Genomic DNA, 15,000 nt, shown 5'->3' on the forward strand with positions numbered 1-15,000 from the left:
TCCTTTGATCTTCTACAGTAGTCCGTATGTCTCCCCCACAATTCTGCTGATGCGTCCGTCAACACTCCAGAACCTTTCTCATATTTTGCTTTTGTAATGGGTTCACTTTCCAAGGAAAAGATTAAGGGTGGTCTTTTGCCACTACTGCCCATTTCCAGTTCTTTGTATTTATTTATTTATTTATTTATTTATTTTTTATTATTATTATTATTATTATTTTTTTTTTTTGTAATGAACTTCATTTCCCATTCTTGGTTCCATGCGGGGTTAGGGCTGAGCGGGTTAGGGCGTCGTTACTTGCGGCGGAGGTCGAGGGGATGACGGTTCGAATCCTGCCACCAGCGAAGTTGAACCAAGGGCATGGTTCATTAAATTTCACGCTACAAAGCCCTCTGTGAGGGGCACCGTCCTAGTCTTTCGATAGGGGGGAGTTTGTGACGTTAAACCATATCATCATCTATTGTTCTTTTCATTTTTTTTACTTTTCTCGTGATTTTTGCGTCATCTGTAAACACCTAAGCAAGATGCTGTAATGATTATCATTTATTCTATAATATATATATTTTTTTTTATTATTTGTCTGTTTGATTCTCATTTATTATTAGTTATATGTCAATTTATTATTATTTTCTATTTACCTGTTTATTTATTATCTAACTATACCTATGCATTTATTTATGAATTTTATTTGTTATTTATATTATTATAGTTTTTATTTATTCATTTATTATTATTATGATTTTTTCGCATCCGACCTAGATATGGACCAAAAGGTCTCCTGTCGGCATGCTCCGCCTTTGTAATCCTTTGTAATCCTCTGTAATGTTGGCATACCTTGTTGTACCTTCCATAATATCCTTGACATATACAGGAAACATTATGGGTGCAATTACTGAACCTTGTGGTACTCCGCTCGTCACTGCTCTCCATCTTGAAATCTTATCCTTACTACCGTCCTCATGTATCTTTCCTTCAAAAAATATTTCATCCATTCTAATAGTTTATCAATCAGTCATCCAACGTGCTCCAATTTCCACATAAGTCGACAGTGAGGTACTTTATCAAATGCCTTCTCTAGGCCCAGATACACAGCCCATCCACACCTCTCTCTCTTAAAGCGCATTAATTACTCTCGAGTAAAAGCTTAAAAGGTTCGACACAATTGACCTTCCAGATCTGAAGCTAAATTGACTATTTATCAGAATGTTCGTCTCTTCAAGATATTTGGTCCATCGATCTTTCATATTCCTTTCACATAATTTCACTATTGTGCTGGTCAGTGTGTGTGTGTGTGTGTGTGTGTGTGTGTGTGTGTGTGTGTGTGTGTGTGTGTGTGTGTGTGTGTGTGTGTGTGTGTGTGTGTGTGTGTGTGTGTGTGTACGTGTGTGCGTAATAAAACCTTCCTCCAGACACTACATAGAGCTGATACGCAGAGCAAACATCAGGAGCCAGAAACAGGACACGCCCAACGTGCAGTTACAAATACCACATGAATCGAACTCACGCCAAATCCTCTTCTTACGCGCATGTTATAAAGCAAATGAGAGAAAAAATTGATGTATATACACATTCTTATATACGAGTACACACATATATATATATATATATATATATATATATATATATATATATATATATATATATATACACATATATATATGGCTAGTTGTGTGCTTATTATTTTCTTAAGAGTATTTTCCATATGACTTACTATGGACTTTGAAAGCCTATAGTAAGGTATATCGAAAATACTCTTAAGAAAATAATTAACGCATAACTAGCCATGACTTTCAATGAGGTATGCATAAGAGTAAATACCACCTATGTATATATATATATATATATATATATATATATATATATATATATATATATATATATATATATACTTGTACATGCATATATATCTGAATATATCGTGAATTTTTCTTTCATGAAGTCACACGCATGACCTCCAATTTCAACTGGTTTATGGAGTGGCACTCAAGCATCGTTACCTTTGTTCACTACTTCTAACTCCAACTATCATTACGCACAATGAGCCCCTTAACCCCGTGGCACCTTTCACCTAAGACAAACTGCACACTCTACCCAAGAACACAAACACTATCACACTGCTTTCTTATTCATGAAAACATTTCAATATCTGACCAGCAAAGTTCGAACTGCGTGAGGCACCTGATACTGCGGGCCTTGCTACCTAGACACTCACTCCCAACATCAACAATTCATTTCATTGCGGCATCTGCCGAGTCGTCCCTTGCAAAAGGCCAGCTGATTCCTCTCCCCTTTTACGCCAAAGGGCACTGAAAATCCTGCCCGGACTGTCCCCTTCCAACCCCCAACCCCCAGGTGTCAGTCGTCTCCCTTTCCGGAGAATCCGAAGCTGCAGCAGAGACATCAACCTTTCGTTCTGTGACGTCAAATGACCAGAGCCTGCAAGAAACAATGCAAAAACTAACCCTAACAGAACTTCACCTCCTCTTCCTCCTCCATCTCCTCGCCGTCTTCCCATTCTTCACACTCCTAGTTATAACTTAGTTACGACCGGCGGATATTGTCACCAGCATTCAACTCCTTATTACAACCTGGTTACGACCGCGGACATAACCACCGGCACTCAACTCCCCACCAACAAACCAATTCTGTTCCAGGAATCTATTTATACCCCAGCAGTGATGTCATACCAACTTTGTGATCATCCTTAAAATACCCAGCTGGAAGTTGGGCTTCTATCCAACAATGTTGTGAGAAACCAGTAGTAGGGCAAATCTTACTGGGTATATAATTGATTTTCAAATGCTAGAACCCTGTCAGCTCTACCCGAAACATGTCGACCTATCTGTTCAGGATTTGCAAAGATACTTGGCTCTGCTTGGATGTTTTCAATCGGTCTAACAAACAACTCTTTTCTATCTCCAGTGGACCAGAGCCACTCGGCATTCTTTGGTGCGATATTGTCACAAAGGGCGGAAGCGTTGGTTATTGTTGGAAAAAACTCTCTACTCAAGAGCATTCTCTTTCATGTGAACACATTCTAGACATCCAAATGTTTATTCGATATCCAAAATGAGAATGAAAAAATAAAGTGTAAACGTAATATGAAAATCAAGGAAGTAAAAAATCTATCCACGACACTCAAGTATTGTTTTGTTTGTTTTAAAAACCCTAATGTCACAAAAAAAAAAAAAAAAAAAATCAAGTCCCTGTTGACATTCTGCGTGGATTAGTGGTTGGCGTTCTTGCCTCGAAAGTGGTAGACCCTGGTTCAATCCCTGGGGGATGGTCTCAGGCAATTGTTTAAGCCGCGCTTTCATGGCTTCCCAACCCTTCTCTGCAACTGCAGACATCAGAGGTGCCATGTACCTGTTCTAAATATCGGTGTTGGTCTTTCTTCAGTGTGGGCGAGGTCATTGCACTCATTCCAGGCTCCGTTCACATCCAAAGCCATTCCAAACCGTTCAACACTCCACATGCACTTCGCTTCATCCATACAGCCTTTCCAGGTCGAATTAAGCCATCGTAATAAGGTACAGAGGCTGCACCATACTCTAGAGAACAATCCGGTGGTCCTGCAGTGAAGCCTCAAAGCTGAATAAACTTCCAGTGTAGATTTAGCTGATGAAACATTACCTCACTAGGCTTTCTGTTAATTTGCATTTCACAATCAAACACTACACAGCCACAACGCTCCCGCCTCTGCTCCATCTCTGTGGCTCATTCTCGGCAAGTTCCCAGCCATGCGCCCCACCCATCCCCACCACGATTTGCATCTCACATCAACGAAAAAGTTATTCACGCTCGAGCCATTTTATGAGAGCATATACCAACCTTCAAGTGAGGTAGTGGGGGAAATCTGTTCGGCAGTCGGGAGCCCATGTTGGGGAGGTGGTGTGTCTTGTTGCATTGTCTCTGACACAGGAACTAGGCAGAAATCAGAGATGGTCCCTCATCCAAAAGGAGTTATGATAAGAGGGAAACGAAACAGAGTGGGATGGTGGGTATATGTCTGAGCTGGCTACTTTACTTGTGAATGAGAAATGTGAACGATGCCTTTTGGTATATAGATACTTTGATAGATAGATATTACAGGAATTCTACATTCATTTCTAACCGGAAATGTTGTTTACGTTAATCATTATGAAAATATTTACTATGTTATATATTCATTTCTAAAGCATTTCAATTTATCTTTGGGAAAGGATATGAAAGGCTGACTTTGCACATAAAACAAACTCACTTCCATTCGGTGTTGAAAAATGGTCGTACCACATGCTTGTAAACAAGACAAAATAAATACCAATTTTCTCTTGCTATAAATGATCCAAATACGTTTATTCAAACTTAAACGTTGATGAAAAACGGGAGCACGGAACCAAAACAACTTCACGTGTAAAGCTCCACATCAATCCTTTCTGTGCCGGGCAGCGATTTTCTTTCTTGTCTTGCGGATTATTTGTCGCCAATCACCAGGGCCTCTATCCTTGGCAACAATAATGCACCAGAGAGGTAGGGTCATAGTCGCGTTAAAACGTGATATAGAGATAGATAGAGAGATTAGGGAGGGACAGGGGAAGAGAGAGAGAGAGAGAGAGAGAGAGAGAGAGGAGAAAGGAAAGAGAGAGAGAAAGAGGAGAAAGGAAAGAGAGAGAGAGAGAGAGAGAGAGAGAGAGAGAGAGAGAGAGAGAGAGAGAGAGAGAGAGAGAGAGAGAGAGAGGAGGAGAGAGGGAGAGAAAAGGAGACAGAGGAGAAGGAGAAGGAGAGAGAGAGAGAGAGAGAGAGAGAGAGAGAGAGAGAGAGAGAGAGAGAGAGAGAGAGAGAGAGAGAGAGCGTCACACCAAAGCGAAGGGAGGGTGGGGGGGTAGTAGTTAGAGCTTTGCTCCCAAAAGAACAAAGCAAATGACAAAGAAATTTACAAACATCCTATTTTGATTTTCACTTTTAATGTTTCATAACAAAACGCCACTCTTTATAAAAACTTATGTATTCTGGTACAAATTAATGATGATGATGATGATGATGATGATGATTGGTGATGATTGATTGATGATGATGATTGGTGATGATTGATTGATGATGATGATTGGTGATGATTGATTGATGATGATGATTGGTGATGATGATGATGATGACGATAGTAATAAAATAATAACAGCAATAATATGTGATAATAATAGTAGTAGTAGTAGTAATAATAATAATAATAATAATAATAATAATAATAATAATAATAATAATAATATTAATAATAATAATAATAATGATGATAACAATAACAGCAATACAGCAATGAATTTCAGCCATGCGATAGCAATTCCCATTAAAAACCGTTAAAAATCACATAACGTATTTTGCCCACTCATTACATGTCCATTAGCAGCCTCACCCAACCTATCGCTGCCCCTACCCCCTCCCCGTAGCCCGTACCCTCTACGTGGACAGCCTGTCACCAGCGTCGCTTCCAGGATGGTACCGGAGATGTGGTAATTGTCCCCTCAACTCCCATCCTACCCACCCAACCCCGGTTACCGGACGTATCCGAAAGTCACCCGACCCGAAGCGATGGCGACGTCAAAGACGAGCGTTTCCGGTGCGCAACTGCAACAATAGGAAGGGGAGAAGGAAGAGGAGAAGGAGAAGAACTACTACTACTACCACTACTACTAGTAGTAGTAGTAGTAGAAGAAGTAGTAGTAGGAGGAGGAGGAGAAGGACGAGGAGGAGGACGAGGAGGAGGACGAGGAGGAGGAGGACGAGGAGGAGGAGGACGAGGAGGAGGAGGACGAGGAGGAGGAAGAAGAGGAGGAGGAGGAGGTGGAGGAGGAGGAGGAGGTTCTGGAATAGAAAAGTGGGTAATATGGGGAAGGAAAAGGATGAAAAAAAAGGTAGCGGAGTACGAGGAGGAAGAAAAAAAAAGGGGGGAGGAAGACGAGGAAGGACAGAAAGCGGGAGAGGAAGAGGAGGAAGGACAGAAAGCGGGGGAGGAAGAGGAGGGGCAGAAGGAAGTGGTAGAAGAGGAGCATTAAAAGGTGAAGAAGCGGTACAATAAGGGAGGAGGAGGAGGAGGAGGAGGAGGAGGAGGAAGAGGAGGAGGTGGTGGTGGCAGGGGTAGTGGGAGAGAGAAAGGTGTAAAGAACAAGGAAGAACAAAAGAAAAAGCAGGAGATGGAGAAGGAGGAGGAAATGGAAGAGGAGGACGAAATGGAAACGATTGAGGAAGAGGATAAAGAGTAGGAAAATGAGGAGAGAGAGTAGGGAAATAAGAAGGAGTAAGAGAATAAAGAGGAGGATGAGAAAGGAGTGGCAGTGCATGTGAAGGGCGTGGTGAAGAGTGAAGAAGAGGAGGAGGAGGAGGAGGAAGAGAAGGCTCATGGAATACTGGGAAGGAGGAACAGGAGATGGTAGAATAGGAGGAGAGGGAAGAGGAAAAGGAGGAGGAGTGGAAGAGAAGGCTGGTGGAACGGAGGAGAGGAGGAAGAAGAGGAGGTGGAAGAGGAAAAGGAGGAGGAGGTGGAAGAGAAGGCTGGTGGAACGGAGGAGAGGAGGAAGAAGAGGAGGTGGAAGAGGAAAAGGAGGAGGAGGTGAAGGAGAAGGCTGGTGGAACGGAGGAGAGAAGGAAGAAGAGGAGGTGGATAGAGCAAGATGAGAATAAGGAGAAAGAAGGAAAGTTGAAAGAGGAGAAGAGGGAAGTGGAGGAAGAGAAGAAAGAGGTAGAGGAAGAGAAGGGGGAGAAGGAAGACCAAGAGGGCAAAAGTAGAAGGAGTGCAAGTAACATGAAGAAGAGGAGGAAGAAAAGTGACATATTTGGAGAGAGAGAGAGAGGGAGAGAGAGGGAGAGAGAGAGAGAGAGAGAGAGAGAGAGAGAGAGAGAGAGAGGGGGAAGAGAGAGGGGTAGAGAGAGGGGGGAAGAGAGGGGGGAGAGAGGGGGGAAGAGAGGGGGAAGAGAGAGAGAGGGAGAGAGAGAGGGGGAAGAGAGAGAGAGGGGAAGAGAGAGAGAGGGAGAGAGAGGGAGAGAGAGGGGGAGAGAGGGAGAGAGAGAGGGGGAGAGAGGGAGAGAGAGGGGGGAAGAGAGAGAGAGGGGAAGAGAGAGAGAGGGAGAGAGAGAGGGGAAGAGAGAGAGAGGGAGAGAGAGAGGGGAAGAGAGAGGGAGAGAGAGAGGGGAAGAGAGAGAGAGAGAGGGGGGGAGAGAGGGAGAGAGAGAGGGAGAGAATGAGAGGGAGAGAGTGGGGGGGGAAGATAGAGAGAATAAAAAAAAGCGAGAAAGCCTCAGCATCTCTTCCTCCCTTCCCGTTCCCTCGTCCCTCCCTCCGCCTGATCCTCATTTGCACATCAGAGCTCGCTCGCTTCCTCCTCTGCTTACAAATGACCGTAAACAAACTCTGGCCATTGCGAACGCGCGCACGATTAAAAGACGCGAAGAAAATTGGGGGATTTCCCATCCGACCCATGAGAGAGACACACGTACAGAAAGAGAGAGAGAGAGAGAGAGAGAGAGAGAGAGAGAGAGAGAGAGAGAGAGAGAGAGAGAGAGAGAGAGAGAGAGAGAGAGAGAGAGAGAGAGAGAGAGAGAGAGAGAGAGAGAGAGAGAGAGAGAGGGAGAGAGAGGGGTAGAGAGAGAGAGAGAGGGAGGGAGAGAGAGAGAGAGGGGGGTAGAGAGAGAGAGAGGGGGGTAGAGAGAGAGAGAGAGAGAGAGAGAGAGAGAGAGAGAGAGAGAGAGAGAGAGAGAGAGAGAGAGAGAGAGAGAGAGAGAGAGAGAGAGAGAGAGAGGGAAGGAGAGAGAGAGACGAGGACGGAGGAGGAGAGAAAGAGGGAGAGAGAATGAGGGAATAAAGAAGAAGAGAGAGAATAAGGGGGATAAAGAAAGAGGGAGAGAGAGAATAAAGGAGATAAAGAAAGAGGGAGAGAAAGAGGTACAGAGTGACAGAGAGAGAGAAAGAGTGTGTGTGTGTGTGAGAGAGAGAGAGAGAGAGAGAGAGAGAGAGAGAGAGAGAGAGAGAGAGAGAGAGAGAGAGAGAAAGAGAAGGTAGTGATCAAAATAACTGGTGTCATGAGTTTCACTTAAAAGAAACCAAAACCCCACTGTAGCCACCAACGGTCCTCAAAGACTCTAACGACCACTCTAGGACAAAAAGTTGGTCTTTTGTCTGCACAGCGCTAATGCGGACGTTTATAGCATGTCACCGGCTGATAAAAGGAAATGGAGGTGAACAATCGCCACTTGTTCACTCTCATTCAAAGATAAACGGCTTGGGGACTAAGTGCCAGACTCTCGGGGTTGCAACACCAGATGGAGGTGAGGATGTCGAGGGGAATCCTCGACGGGGACAAAAATGTCATGTCTCGTTTCCTCGGAGCGGCGAGGTGACCGGAGACCATGGAGCCAACGGTTAGTGTTACGGCCGTTGAAATTATCGACGGAAAGTAGTTGAGGAATTTAATCCAATTCTGAACATAAAACCAGCGAAATCTGTTCAAATTTGGACAGAGAGCGTATTCCATTTCCTCTCCTAAAAAAAAAAAGAGAGAGAGAGAAACAGAAAGAAAGAGAAAAAAAATGAGAGAACAATTACCAGCACACATTAGGCAACGTTTAGTTTTCCTGGTCGGGGAGAAATCCTATCGGCACCTCCTTTTTTTTTTTTTTTTTGGGGGGGTGGCGTTTATCAGGCACTGATTGCGTCAGGATGATACCAAATACCCTGTAAACATATCATGTCAAATCTTCGATAGTAATGGACAGGACAAATAGGTATTTCATGGGTTTGGAATAAGTGGAAGGTGGTTGGCTACCTCCCTTGTGAAGGAAAGGACAAAAGGAAACAAGAAAATAAGAATGAAGGGGAGTGCAAGAGATCATAAGGCCTACACTATGCAGTTCCATATCCATTACTACCTGTCATCCACATCCATAAAGTTGTCTAACCTTTTCTTAGGACAACCGATAGTTTCAGCGCTCACTACATGGTTACTAAGTCTATTTTATTTGTTGATCAATCTATTGGTAAACCAGTTCTTGACTATTTCCTTCTTAAATCTAAATTTTTCCAATTTATATCCATTACTGCGAGTCCTGCCCTGTTGTCTTGATATGATGATTTTGTTTGCGTCACCCTTGTTGAAGCCTTTGATCCACCTGAGACCTCTATTAGATCACCCCGCACTCTGCGTCTTTCCAGAGAGTGTAAATTAAGGTGTCTAAGCCTGTCCTCGTAAGGTAAATTTCTGAGCCCATGTATCATTTTGGTCATTCTCCTCTGTACTGATTCTAGTGAATTTATATCCATTCTATAGGAGAGAGACTAAAATTGTACTGCATAGTAAAGGATGGGTCTAACTAACACCAGAGTTTAATAATTACCTCTGCACCTTTATTCGTAACCGTCCTAGCAATGAAACCTATTCCTCTCCTTAGTTCTATTCCTGGTGCTCATGCACTATTTCCTGGATTTAAGGTCAGGACTTACTAGAACTCCCAAGTATCTCTTGCACTCGGTTTTCTCTAAATAAAATTATATAAACTATACCTGTTTTCTGGGTTGTGTAAACCAACGTTTAACACACTGCATTTTGATATATTGAAGTCCATTTGTCATTTCACTGACCATGTGAACAACTTTTAAGATCCTCCTGCAGAATCTCGGCGTCTTCTCCCAAAACCCGAGCCCTGGGGAACTCCACTAGAAACACTCCCCCATTCGGATTTTACATTTTTTATAGTGACCCGCTGTTTTTTATCAGTGGTCCATGCTCTAATCCATTTAAACACTTTTCCTCCTATGCTATTTTTATTGGACCTATCCCTTGCTTATTTTTTGTTCTGTGGAGATGAAAGAAGCCCTTTGGGTTGGATCTCGCTTGTCCGACAACTTTAATTTCTTAGTTCCGTTTCGCTGTGCGCGTGTTCTTTTTAACCAGTCTAGCCATATTTTTATACTTAAAAATAAGATGTGTTTCCCCGTTTTTTTATTCTGGCGTAAAGCCCTCTTTTTATTCTGCTTTCGTTTTTCAGCCGATTCGTCGTCCATTTGTTTTGAGGGAGAAAAAATTATTGTGAGCATTCAAAATCGAGGCAGTTAGATTATTGTACATTTCATCCAGATCGCTATCCGTGCTGTTGACCACACGCTTATGAGTAACCTCACCCAGGGTTCGCATACCACCCTCTTTGAAGAAGCCTTTTGTTATACAAATAGACAGGTAGATAGACTTATAGGTAGACAGGTGGGCAGGTAGATACCGAAAGACAGTAGAGGCTATAATTTGTCACTTGGAAAGCTATGACAATGTCATCACTGTTAACAAATACTGCCCACATGAGGGACCTTCAACCAGGTGGGTATTGGGGGTGAGTTGCCGTATTCTATCTGATTTTAGGCTTCGAGCAGTGAAATCGTTAAATATCACAGATGATAGTAAATCAATTCTGTCTTTTTTCCAGTTCGATTCTTAAACGTATGGTCAAGGTAGACGTGGGTATTGAGCAAACAGTAGTTCTCAACATTGTTCACTCCATTCCTCCTTCATGAATTCTTAACATTCGTGTGGCTTCCTTTCATTTTTTCCCAAACCCCACCCTGTCAAAAAAGGTGAAAAAAATATATAAGTAATAATAATAATAAAAAACAAGTAAATAAAATGTTGATGGAGAGAAACACGGCTTTATTACGAAGTTAACAATCACAATTATCTTACATTCTATAGATTTTTTATAGCTATTCAGACTCCTCACATTATATAGAAATGTATAATTTTTAACAGCAGTCCATAGCTCTTGAATTCTTATCATGTTTTCCTTGGTGATCCCCATGGACCCCAGGCTGAGAACCACTGCCTAAAGGGGTATTTAGACGGTCAAACGATTTGACAAACCCGGTTTGTCAAACAAGTGTTTGAAGTGATGTTTGACCGTGTGAATAGGGTATTTGGTTGTCAAACACGTTCGACAAACGTGTTTGACGACCAAATACCCCATTCACACGGTCAAACATCACTTCAAACACTTGTCTGACAAACCGGGTTTGTCAAACAGTTTGACCGTGTAAATGGCCCTTAAGACGACGATGATTATGTCACCGACTCCAACGCAATCAGTCCGCCATTTTCGATCAGTATCGCCGCCGAAATAGATAGATTTTGAAAATCCCAGCCGAAATCTGGCAGCACCTGTCCCAATTCAACCCGAATTAATCCAGCATAACCAAAGACATAAGCCAATACAATCAATACCTAACCTAATTCAATTTTACCAAAGCCCAAAGCCAATGCCTGGCAATACCTAACCTAATCTAACTTAATCTAATCAAACACCTCAGCCAATTCCTGGCAATACCAAAGCTAATCTAGCCCAAACCATCTACCAATACCTGTGAATACCCAACCAAATCTAACCTAATTTTACTCTCCAGATTATCACACCTATCTGTGTGTGTGTGTGTGTGTGTGTGTGTGTATTCACTTGGTCTTTGGATCACGTGTTGAACTCGTGATCGACAGCTATTTCCCTCCTGGAAGAGAGCTCAGAGCTCGTAGGTCCGATCTATGGGTAATGCTATGACCTTGCACACACACACACCCCCAACTCCCCGCCCACGAGAGTTTGAGTAACACCCCTCAGCGCTGCGATACTGATATTATTTCAGCCCCGGGCGAGGGTCGAACCCGGACCTCCGTAGTGGCAGGCCAGAGCTCTAACCACAGCGCCATGAGAACAATGTGTGTGTGTGTGTGTGTGTGTGTGTGTGTGTGTGTGTGTGTGTGTGTGTGTGTGTGTGTGTGTGTGTGTGTGTGTGTGTGTGTGTGTGTGTGTGTGTGTGTGTCCATGCGTACGTACGCGCGCGCGTTTGTGTGCACCTATGCGTGTTAGTTACTCGCTAAACAAGATGATGAATGGGTTTTTCCCACGATATGGGGAACTGGTAATTTATACCCAAATGACGTTAGCAGTAATATATGACAGAAGGGGCTCACGGTTTACGAAGGAAGCGTTTGATAAGATTCACTGAAAGAAGATTCTTGTAAAGATACCTGGTCCAGCTCCCAAAGAAAGCCCTGATGTTTAAAAACATCGCCAAGATTTCTTCATTTCTATTTCAATATTTTCCAAGGAATGGTAAATATGCAGTAAGTAAATGAATACATGATATGATGATATGGTTTTACGTCACAACTCTCCCCTATCGGAAGGCTAGGACGGTGCCCCTCACAGAGGACTTTGTAGCGTGGAATTTAATGAACCATGCCCTTGGTTCAACTTCACCGGTGGCAGGATTCGAACCGCCATCCCATCGACTATCGCTGCGATTAACAAGTTCATCATCCCATTCTCACGAAGTGAAAAGTAAGGAACCCATTGTTGGGCAAAACGTTGTCAGTCGGGACAAGCAGATGGGATTTTAGGTAGACATTGGGTCGCCTCTCCACCTGGCCAGAAACCAGCGCAGCAAGCCCGCAATGGGTCTCGGGACTCGAACTCACGAGCCCCTACTCATGAATTCAAGAGTGTATCCACCGGGTTACCGCGTGGCCTACATAATGTTTATATATATATATATATATATATATATATATATATATATATATATATACATATATACATATATATATATACATATATATTATATATATATATATATATATATATATATATACATGTAAATACAATCTTATTATTTACATACTTCAAAGAACGGCAAAAACGTAATAGAGAAATAAACAAACAATAAATACATAAATAAAAGCAACTAAATATAATGAGGCAATTTGCGTCATTGTAAACATAAGGTTAACTCAAGACGGTCTTTGGGTAGAGCCATCTACTATAATCTGAGCCTGCCTCTCGTCCTAGGCAACACTAATCAAACTTCAACAGAAACGTTTTAGTCAAACCACTCGGACATCTTTTTCAACTACCCCGTTGTCCTCAACGTCAAAAAAAAAAAAAAAAAAAAAAGTCCCTGAGGGATCGGGCCAGGAGTGTGCAGGGACTACCAGAGAAGTGGTCCCTCGACGGTCCCTTTCCTCCTCCTCCCCTTCCCCCAGAGAAAGAACAACGATAAGTTAAGTCTAAATCACCGGCGCCTGAAACAACGGAATCCCCGTCACTAATGTTAACAAAACAATGAAAGTGAAACTTGGAAACGGACGAAGATGATGGAGGCGGAACTAAGGAGTGCACAAAGAGGTGTGGAGATCAATGTTGGGAATAACGCTGAAAGACAGAAGGAGGGCAAGTCGGGTGAGAGAACTGAAGTGAAAGATGTTGTGGAGGCGGTCAAAGAGAGGAAGTGGAATTGCGCAGGGAATTTTGCCAGCTGGGATGATGAGAGATAGAGCAAATATTACTGACTGGATGTCACGAGCTGGGAAGCGTCAAAGAGGGTGACCAAACAGAAGGTGGAGAGACGTGACAGAGAAGTTTGCAGGAGTTACATGGCAGAGGTTGGCGCTGTCGTGCGACTCACGAAAGTGGCCGAAGAAGCGTTTGTTCAGCAGTGGACTCAGAATGACTAATACATACAAATACACATATATTCATACAAACATGAATGCATACATATATCACATGAGCACACATACACGTGACACCAAACAGTGTCGATGACAGGAACCGTGTGCTTAAAAGGGCCAGGATAAAAGGCAGCCAAAAGCACCGCAACAGCAGCAGCAGCAGCAGCAGCAGCAGCAGCAGCATTAGGTGGAGGTGGCGGTGGTTGTAGTGGTGCATGTGGTGGTGTGGTAGCGGTGGTGGTAGAGAGAGGCAAGGCCGTAGTTGGCCGTGAACTATCATTCGGGTCTGTCTCTCGCTACCTGAAGCTCCTCCTCCGTCGCTAGCCGTCGCCGTCGTCGCCGCCGCCGTTTCCGTCGTCAGAGCTGCTCCGACAGCAAGTCCACCGACACTAAAACGACCATAGATCCCAGCTCGAGAGTCTCTGGACCCCAAGACAAAGCCTACTGCGAAGACCACGCGCGTTCCTTAGGGGCACAATCACCACCCCCCCATACACCCAACCCTGACTCCCGTGGGTCGCCCTGGTGACGAAGAAGAAGACCTCAACGAAGTTGACGGGTCCCTCCGTCAGGGCCAACGCCCCTTACTGAGGAGGACGAAAAACACCGCCCACGTCAGCCACCACGCCCCTCGCAGACCGAACAGGCGGTGGATCCCAGGACTTGTGTTTACATCGCGATTATGCCCGTCAGCAGCAGCAGCAGCAGGAACAGCAGAAGCAGGAGCAGCAGAAGCAGCTGAAGCTGAAGCAGAAGCTGAGGCGCACGCAACCTTCACATCGAGACTTCACCAACTCGCAAACTGTTCAGTGGTGAGTGGGTCCGTGTGTGTGTACGTGAGTTTGTGTGTGTGTGTGTGTGTGTGTGTGTGTGTGTGTGTGTGTGTGTGTGTGTGTGTGTGTGTGTGTGTGTGTGTGTGTGTGTGTGTGTGTGTGTGTGTGTGTGTGTGTGTGTGTGTGTGTGTGTGTGTGTGTGTGTGTGTGTGTGTGTGTGTGTGTGTGTGTGTGTGTGTGTGTGTGTGTAAGAGAGAGACAGAGAGAGACAGCATGCATCCGTCTGAACATGCGTTTGTGTTTCTATCGTAGAGTCTGTGGCATGTCACCAACTTGTGCGACTCTTCACCAATATTCCCGAATACCGATTGCTTAGAAAAAAAAGGGTGTTTGAGGAGCGTCTTGTCCAACATTCTCCTATTGCGAAACTGTCCTCGTAACAACACGAGCGTGAAGACAACACCAACGCGTGTGACGCGCTGACACCCCCTCTCTCCACCGAGGTCACAGCTGACGTAACTGACACCTCTGGCAGCGTATCTCCACGGCCTAACACGAGGCCAGGTCTCCGGAAGAGCCTCAAACGAGGACAAGGTCAGCATTCTCTGCCCTCTACTCCCCCCCTCCTCTTCCTCTTCCTTCTCATCCCCTTCTCTTTCTCCTCCTCCCCAATCCACACTCACCCTCCCCCACCTCCGGCCACTTCAGTGCCTCTCTCATTT

At 44.0% G+C, this 15,000-nt stretch overlaps 2 protein-coding genes across 2 annotated transcripts in view; one reads left to right on the forward strand and one right to left on the reverse strand.

Annotated features, from left to right (window-relative positions):
• Nucleotides 1-15,000, reverse strand: part of Plod (procollagen lysyl hydroxylase) — a 550,148-nt gene that overhangs the window by 388,162 nt on the left and 146,986 nt on the right. The gene's annotated exons all lie outside the window — the stretch shown is intronic.
• LOC143028296 (immunoglobulin domain-containing protein oig-4-like) overlaps nt 13,678-15,000 on the forward strand; it is a 101,132-nt gene continuing 99,809 nt past the window's right edge. The window contains exon 1 of the mRNA XM_076190171.1: nt 13,678-14,317. The gene's annotated coding sequence lies outside the window, so the exon portion shown is untranslated. The remainder of the gene's footprint in view (nt 14,318-15,000) is intronic.

The sequence above is a fragment of the Oratosquilla oratoria genome, chromosome 9, assembly GCF_046742065.1.
Source record: "Oratosquilla oratoria isolate Oo_2021 chromosome 9, ASM4674206v1, whole genome shotgun sequence".
Taxonomy (NCBI): domain Eukaryota; kingdom Metazoa; phylum Arthropoda; class Malacostraca; order Stomatopoda; family Squillidae; genus Oratosquilla; species Oratosquilla oratoria.